This window comes from Capsicum annuum, chromosome 4 (assembly GCF_002878395.1).
Source record: "Capsicum annuum cultivar UCD-10X-F1 chromosome 4, UCD10Xv1.1, whole genome shotgun sequence".
Lineage (NCBI taxonomy): Eukaryota > Viridiplantae > Streptophyta > Magnoliopsida > Solanales > Solanaceae > Capsicum > Capsicum annuum.
Window position 1 is genome coordinate 205,595,487 of NC_061114.1, and position 8,452 is coordinate 205,603,938.

The 8,452-nt window shown below is 33.1% G+C and overlaps 1 pseudogene; it reads left to right on the forward strand.

Moving 5' to 3' along the window:
• Window positions 1-4,188, forward strand: part of LOC107868718 — a 15,600-nt pseudogene extending 11,412 nt beyond the window's left edge.
• The last annotated feature ends 4,264 nt before the right edge of the window (window positions 4,189-8,452 follow it).

Below are 8,452 nucleotides of genomic sequence, written 5' to 3' on the forward strand. Positions count from 1 at the left end.
AGAAAGAATAAAATCGTCCATGTCAGTTGGTGCTTCACTTCATGTGTAAAAGTGCCAGCGAAAGTGTAGATCATTCCCTTTTACATTATAAGGTGGATAATTGATTATGGAGGAAGGCCTTAAATTTGTTTAGAATGTAATGGTTCATGTTGGGTACAGTGAAGGAGGCTTTGCAGAGTCAGACTCATAAAAGGAGGGAGGAAATCCTGAGAGCATAGAGTGTTGCCCCCTTAGCAATCACATGGGTCATTTGGAAAGAGAGGAATAAGAGGACTTTTGAAGTGGTGGAACTTAATTTCGTAAATTTAAAGAGTAGTGTTTTGTACCTAGTTTACTTTTGGTGTACTTGTGAAGTCCCAATTTGTATAGATGATTGGATCTCGTTTATTAAATACCATATTTTTTATGTTGGTTCTCTTTTTTGTCATATGTATACAGGTCCCCACCCACCCACCCAAATGTTGTATAAATTATTTACCTTACTAAAAAAAAGGTATTGACTAATTTAGCTTTTGTTTGATTGATATGCTGGTTGTTGCTTTCCTCAATTGGGATGGAATTGTACAGTGGTGGCTTGCATTTGACTTTAGTTTCATTATATACCCCCTGTGTTCCTCAATATGAATTCATCTCTGAGGAGAAATTGTGTCCATCTATTTTTGGTCATGTGTGCAGTATGGTTTGATGCATATTGCTGCTGGAGATTTATTGAGGGCAAAAATTATCGCGGGATCTAAAAATGGGAAGCAGGCAAAGGAATTCATGGATAAAGGAAAACTAGTACCAGATAAAATTGTTGTAACGGTAGGTTTATTCATGCATTACCTGATTCAGTTAGAATTCTATATTGGTTGGAAACTGCAGTAGTTCAAAATATCTTATTGATTGGTAATATGCGTCTTCTTCTGGTGTAGATGGTCAAAGAGCGGTTCAATGGTCCACATTCTCAAGAGAAGGGCTGGCTTTTAGATGGATACCCTCATAACTCTTCTCAAGCCATAGCACTCAAATAATTTGGCTTCTAACCAAACCTATTTATTCTTCTGGAAGTGAGGTTCTGTTGTTGCTACGTGCCTCGTGTTCTTTCATTCCATTTTTAGTGAAGTTCCTTTTGTTTAGTTAGACCACATAGAAAATTATGCTATTACATAACTTAGACTAGTAGAAAAATATGTTTAAATATTTTAGATTCCTTTAACTTTCCTTTGTTTCTCTTGCAGACGGCTTTAACCCCAGTAAGTTTCACTATAAGATAACCCTTCATTCTGTCACAAGTTTTATTGTGTATGTAACTTGAGAGATTCTTGTTGAGAGAGTGGTTAGTCATACGCTAGATCCAATAGTAGGAAAAATTTACCATTTAATGTATTCTCCTCAAGAGACGAAAGAAATTGCGTCTAGGCTTACTCAGCACTTTGATGACACAGAAGAAAAGGCATGTATATTCCATAAATTGATCAACATTACCATTCTTGGTTATTTTTTAGGAAAACCTTACCATTCTTTGTTCAACTTTCCTGCTACTTATTTGCAGTAGATTTGATGTGAAGCTTTTGAATCAAATTCCTTAATGTGAACTCATCTGAATTTGAATTGACGGCTGCCTCCCTTTTTAACACATTAGTTTACCTTTTAAATAAAGTTATCTCTCTTCATCACAACCCTGCTCCTACCCCAAACTCCCCCTCCTCCCTAACAGTGTTTAACCTAAAAGAACCATTTGGACCTGAAAGTGTTGGTGCTATTTATGCATTTTTTTCTTTATAACTAAAGCATTTTGTTATGTTCTCTTCGTATTCCAATTTCAGTTTATGTTACTTTAAAGTCAAATGTGTATATTATAATAAGCATGGTTTTTCTCTAATCATTCTTATAATTAACTTTTCAGGTAAAATTGTGTTTACAAATTCACCATCAATATGTGGAAGCAGTTCTCTCAATGTATACAAATGTAACAGTTAAGGTACTCCTTTTGCCGACTTCTTCTGGAAAAGTTGCTTAACATTAAACTGCAGAATGAAATGGCTGGATATAGAATACTGTTGAAATTTACATAGCGAATGAAAGCCATAAATAAATTATTGCTTGAGATTTTTTGAGGTATTATGGTTCAAGTTACCTTACCCAAATAGAAATACGTTATTATGATCCATGAATAAAAGGATTCTCAATTATACATGTATAATTTTTGCTCTCTAAGACATGGTAAAAAGTGATCAAATGTTAATCCAAGTATACCTCAAATGTTGTGTAGCTGCCCTTTCTGTTCATTAGTTAAATTTGGTTGGTAAATAGAACCAAAACCTGCAACTTCATAGTGGACAAGTAATTTGTAGTTTGGCACTGAGAATCATTAGCTTTCGACTAAAATTGTTGTGATCATTCTGTCTTCTGCAATGGATTTTTCTGTGTTGTCTATTTGATTTATAAATGAGAAGCTCTTTCAGTTTTTTGATAAAACATTGCATCGGTACATGATAGTGTCTTAACTATCACTTTCTTCACCGCTCTTCATTTATTTTGGATGCTCTTGTTTGTTGGTCCAAGTATTTCCTTGCTTATTGAAGAAACTATTCAATTTACTTATTACTAATACGTAAAATCTGGAGTTGAGTATAACCTTGAATAGTTCATTGATTGACACCTCACAACATCATAATTCACTCTATGGAAAGAGTTAGTTAACATGTCAACAATGGAACACTTCGAGGTTTTAGTTGTCATTCCAAAGTTGCTAGTACATAATAAAGAAGAACTAGATGTATCTAGATTTTATGGTCTTAAGTTCCACTGTAATTCCAACAATGCACATCTTGTCACATCATCAGTAAGGGAACAAAACTGCACAATGTTGTCTAACAAATATATGCACTCTGATTGGCATCATTACACTCAATAAAAGGACTAAGAGCAGCTAGCTACGGAGCCTTTCTTTCTCAATCGTGTGTATTAATATGTGGATTCCTATTCATGTCGTCCTCTGCTTCATCAGTCTTTTCACTCTCTTCTCTCCACCATAACAAATTCTTTCCACTATATCTCAGGAGTAGCCAAAGGAAGTACGACTAGTCCGAGCAAGAGTTAATTGACAAAGAACTAAGAAGTAGGACATACATCAGTGGATTAATCCCCCTCCACATCCCCCCAGAGGCGGAGCCAGCCCTCTTTAGGGGGTTCGTGTGAACCCCTTTGACGAAAAATATACTATTTATACATATTAAAATTATTTTGACGTGGTTATAGTAGGTGTTGAATCCCCTTTGGTATAGTTTTCTTTGAAGATTAAACCCCCTTACTTAAAATTCTGGCTTCACCTCTGATCCCCCTCCCCCATTCTCCCAAACCCAAAAAGAAAAAGGAAAGAAAAATGAATCCTATTCCTATAGCTTGAACAACTTGTTCTATGTACTTTTAGTTTGTAGGATTTAATCGGCTTGGTTCAGAAAAGAAAGTAGATTTAGGTGATGTGTGGTAGACATACCGCACGGTTCAAATTTTGCAAGTTATAGAGATGCCTGAGGTGCTAAGTTGGACTAGGCGTAAAATCCAAATCTGTCACTCTCACATTCTTCCTCACATTATGGCATCACAAATTAAAAATAATAAGATGAGGTCGACAATGAAGTTTTAGGGTACGCATAGATAGGAAATTATTGAATCCTTCCCATATTGGATGAACAAAAGCTAATCTCTCTCAATTTGTACCAAACAACTTGAATATATTTTCAGCTATGGGAAGAAGCCAGTGAATAGTCCTTTCCCTTACTCTACTCTTTCCCTTACTTGATTGAGTCGTACTATAATTCCTCTATTACCAGGTGCGCGCATGACTTGTCATCTCCTAACCTTAAAGGAAAAATGACTTTCATTCTCTTTTGAGTTATGTTGACTTGTAGGTGAATGGAAAGGGTTCCAAACAGGACGTATTTGCCCAGATAGATGATGCATTGACACAACTTATAGAACAAAAGCAAGGAAAGTTGGGAACTGTGGCAGCATAGAGGAACACAAAATATCTGTATGTAAATACTCAGGATTATCCCAGGTGAAGAAAAGAGCCCTATCTTAGGGATGCATTTTTTAATACATGATGAATGCCATTTTTTTGCCACCTCTCTTATATTATTATGCTGAAATATTCATGTATAGACGAGAATAAATAAAAAGAAAAAAGAAGAATTATTTCTATGTTGGCACTTGGCAACATCTTAGTTGTATACTCAAATGATTTTTTTATCACTCTTTTGTATAAGTGGAGGTTGGTACAACATGATTATTTTTAAAAAAAGATCGTGGTCTAAGCATATTGATTTGTACACGTTGGTTAAGTTCTATTTCCAAATGAATTATTGGGTAGAGCTATTAATTTCTCAGAAAAATTATATGAATCTAATAGTCTATGTATTTCCCCCTTCTTCTTTTTTATTTTTCGTTCTGTTAGTGTATTCTCACTATTAGATGGTTTTTTCTCCTTAAACTTAGCACTTTCTGTTAATTTCTTAGACCTCGCTGCTCATTATTATAGTTATTTTTCCTACATCTTTTAGGTAAACTAAATGACGTTTGAAGAGTGAAAGTTTTACAAAAAAGATCAACTATGTTGTTCCTCAATAATAGTAGGGAGTGAGTCTGAAAAATAATAACAAAACTTAAATTGATTCCCTAATGGTGGATACATAATTCATCTGTAAGTTCTTTTTGTTAATTTGCATTTGGGGAAAACGATTATATAAAGTGGTGCATGTTAATTATTATCAGTAGTAAACGAAAGATGATCTCTATCCACTTTAGAAAGGTCTAGAATTTAAAAGGACAAGAGGGGGAGGTTATTCACATTACCCAAATGTGTGAAATCTATTCCTTATTTTTCTTGCGTAAGTGGACATATTTAACTATTATAATAAATGGGGACTCTTCCAAAATATAGGATTTTACAGCAAAAGAACATGGAGGGTTATAGCAAAACAGTCGCCATTGTGTAATAGTAAAATATTGCTTACCTGTAAACGCAACATATTATATAATACTTGGAATACACTTGTATTATTTAAAAGGTGTAAAACTATTTTCTAGTGGACGTTAAATTTCAATGTGTTAAGTTCCTTTCTTTTGCAAGCTGAAGGCCTTGAAATGATGGGTTGATTCAGGATTTGAACATTATGTGTTTGAGTTTTAGTCTTATCACAACTCTTTTGATATAATGAATTTGAAATATTATCTATATTTATTTAATATTTTTTTCAGCACTTATAAGTTATGACGAGCTCCGCTCCAGCTGCTTAAGTAGAATATTTCTTTGCGTTAAGAGTCATCAAATTATTGAACTTGCAATTATGGTGGCTTGACTTGTCGAAGGCCATTCTTCAAAAATATTAAACATAAAAGGAAATATCAAGAGAAGAAGGTGACCTTACTAGATGCCTTTGTCATACCAAGTTGACTTTTTCTTCATCAGTACTTTTCAATTATTTGGAACCAAATCACATGCTCTTATAAGCTCTAGAAACTTCTATTAGAAATTTTCTCGGGTGCACACTGGTGTGCTTAGACCTTCAATGTTAGTTAAAATAGAAAATTAACTTAAGGCTAGTTTCAGATTTTATAAGGCCGGTTCAAGTAGACAAAAGAAGAAAATATAGGTCAATTGGAAGATTGTTGAATTCTACCAAGAGAAAATAGCCAAAAGCTAACTTAACCTATTATCAAATTTCAAACTACACACTTTAAATTTACGAGCGTCCTATCACCCCATTGAATTATTCACAATTGAAATTTTCACCTTCGAGAATACTTATGTGGCAAGGCAAGTGTATTTCACTCTCTTTTGAGAGAGTGAGCATAAAAGACAAGCATTAAAATTTTATTTTTAAATTTTTTTTCATAAAAGTATAAAATTTTAATTATTATTTGTCACATCCCTCTTTTATCAAAAATTTATTTTTAAAATTCAAAAGGATTTTCAATTATTGAAAGTGACTAAAAGAAAAAGTGTTTTGAAAAAAGATTTACAATTAAAATTCAGAGTCACCACTTGACATTGGACTGAGTGTGCCATGTCACCTTTAAATATTTCTTCTTCAAAATAGTTGACTCTTGAAAAATGATCGGCGAATAGAGATTTCGGTTAAGGAATTCTGTTGAGAGGAGTAGGTGTGAGGCATTCTTGATCCCGTTGTTTGAGCATGGTTGCTTTGTTTACTTGTATCGGCTGAATTAACACTATAAAAATGAATAAACTCACAGAAACACATAAAGTAGACAAACAAACATATAGTTCAAAATGAAAATAAAGTCCAGTCTGATTATTCAGTCCAAGAGGAAATAAAAAGTACGAAAAAATAAACATATACTAGTCTATTCTATCCTACAATTAAGCTTTACTCGACGACCCGAGCCTTAGTCACAGACTGACTCCAAATATATAGTTCCTCTAAGTATTTTCTGATAAATGAATACATTTGAGTCAAAATAATAAAATAAACACGCATGCAAGCTATTCAAATACAATCCAATATCAAATTCTAAGTTTGCATACACAACCCCGATCTAAACATGTTACTTTAGGTGGAGAAAATTTGAAATAAATATAATGGCGAATTAAATAAACCAATTGGAGTTATGAATTATTCTATTTTTCACAATCCCACCCCCAAATAAAATTAACAATTATCAATTTTCAATATACAATTCATTCTTTGTTAAGAAAAATAAAGTTGAGAAGTAGAGAAGATAAGAGTAGAGAGAGAAGAGAAGGGGCTTCTTTATTTTTTGAGGATGAGAGATCAAATTGAGAGATTGAGGATGATTTACAGTGAATAGAACCCCTCTATTTATACGGGAAATACTCCTAGTTTCTCTCTAAAAGATAGATATTTCAAATCTCGATAGATATCAACTAGATCTTGATAAATCTTATTTGAATTCTTGATAAACATTCACTATAATGTAAATATATTTATAACACTCCCTCTTGAATGTCTAGTTGGTAGATAATGTGTCTCGTTAAAACCTTACTAGAAAAAATTTAGTGGGAAGAAAATCGAGTTAAGGAAAAAGAGTACACATCTCTAATCATATGCATTTCAGCTGCCTCATTACAAAACCTTACAAGAAAAATTCAGTGGGACAAAATCTTGAAAGGAAAAATAAGTACAACACGTATTTGCTCCCTCTGACGAGAACATCAATGAATCTTTGCATGCGGATCTTGTGCATCATCTTCTTTGAAAGTTGCAGTTGGAAAAGACTTAGTGAATAAATCAACCACATTGTCACTTGAATGAATCTTTTATACATTAATATCACTATTCTTTTAGAGCTCATGTATGTATAAAAGCTTTGGCGAAATGTGATTCGTTCGATCTCCTTTTATGGATCCTCCCTTAAGTTGTGTTATGTATGTTGCATTATCTTTATATAAAATTGTGGGTACTTTGTCACATTTCAAATCACATTTTTCTCAAATGAAATGTATCATGGACCTCAACCACACACACTCTCGGCTTGCTTCATGAATAGCTATAATCTCAGTATGGTTCGATGAAGTGGCTATGATAGACTGCTTTACAAATCTCCAATATATGACAATATCCCCATATATGAACATATAGCATGTTTGAAACCGAGATTTGTACGGGTTAGATAAGTACCCATCATCAACATAAACAACAAGATCGAAACTGCAACCTTTAGAATAAAATAAGCCCATATTGATAGTCCCTTTTAGGTACGATGATATGTGTTTTATTTTATTCCAGTACCTCCTAGTACGAACAAAAATATACCTTGTTAACAAATTAACCGAAAAGGCTATATCAGGCCATATAGTGTTTGCAAGATATATTATTACACCAATTGCACTAAGATGTGGTACTTGATAACCAATCCAATTTGATATGTTTCTCATTTCAGCAAATAATCTATTACTTTTGAAAACTCTCTAAGATTTTCAATAATTTTCAAGTTATAAGTTTATGCAATATAAGGATTATAAATAAGTTTTCTAGAAACTTTTATATGCTTCAAACATTTTGAATCCTTAAAAAAGTTTTCATATAAATTTTGTCAAGTGACAATATTCAACATTTCATGTGTGACATCTTCAAGTGTCTGGAGTACAAATCAAAATAAGTTTTACACTTATCAAGATGCATTATTTCATGCCACTTGATAAATGTTTCTATGCCAGCATACTTAAATGAACGTAGAATTCAAATCCTCGTGATCTTTCACAATATTGCGCCAATATTGTTTCAAATATATTGATGATCTATCATTTCGTACCGGTTCACAATAAGACAGAATATTTTGAGATCTCATCATTTTATTATTTTCAGGTACCTAACCTCTTATAAGGTGTCATGAAGTTTTATGTCGTGTAAGACCCCGTAAGTTTATGTGACGTTAGAACCCCAAAACAAAGTCAAGAAGAGCTTAAGACATATAATTTTAC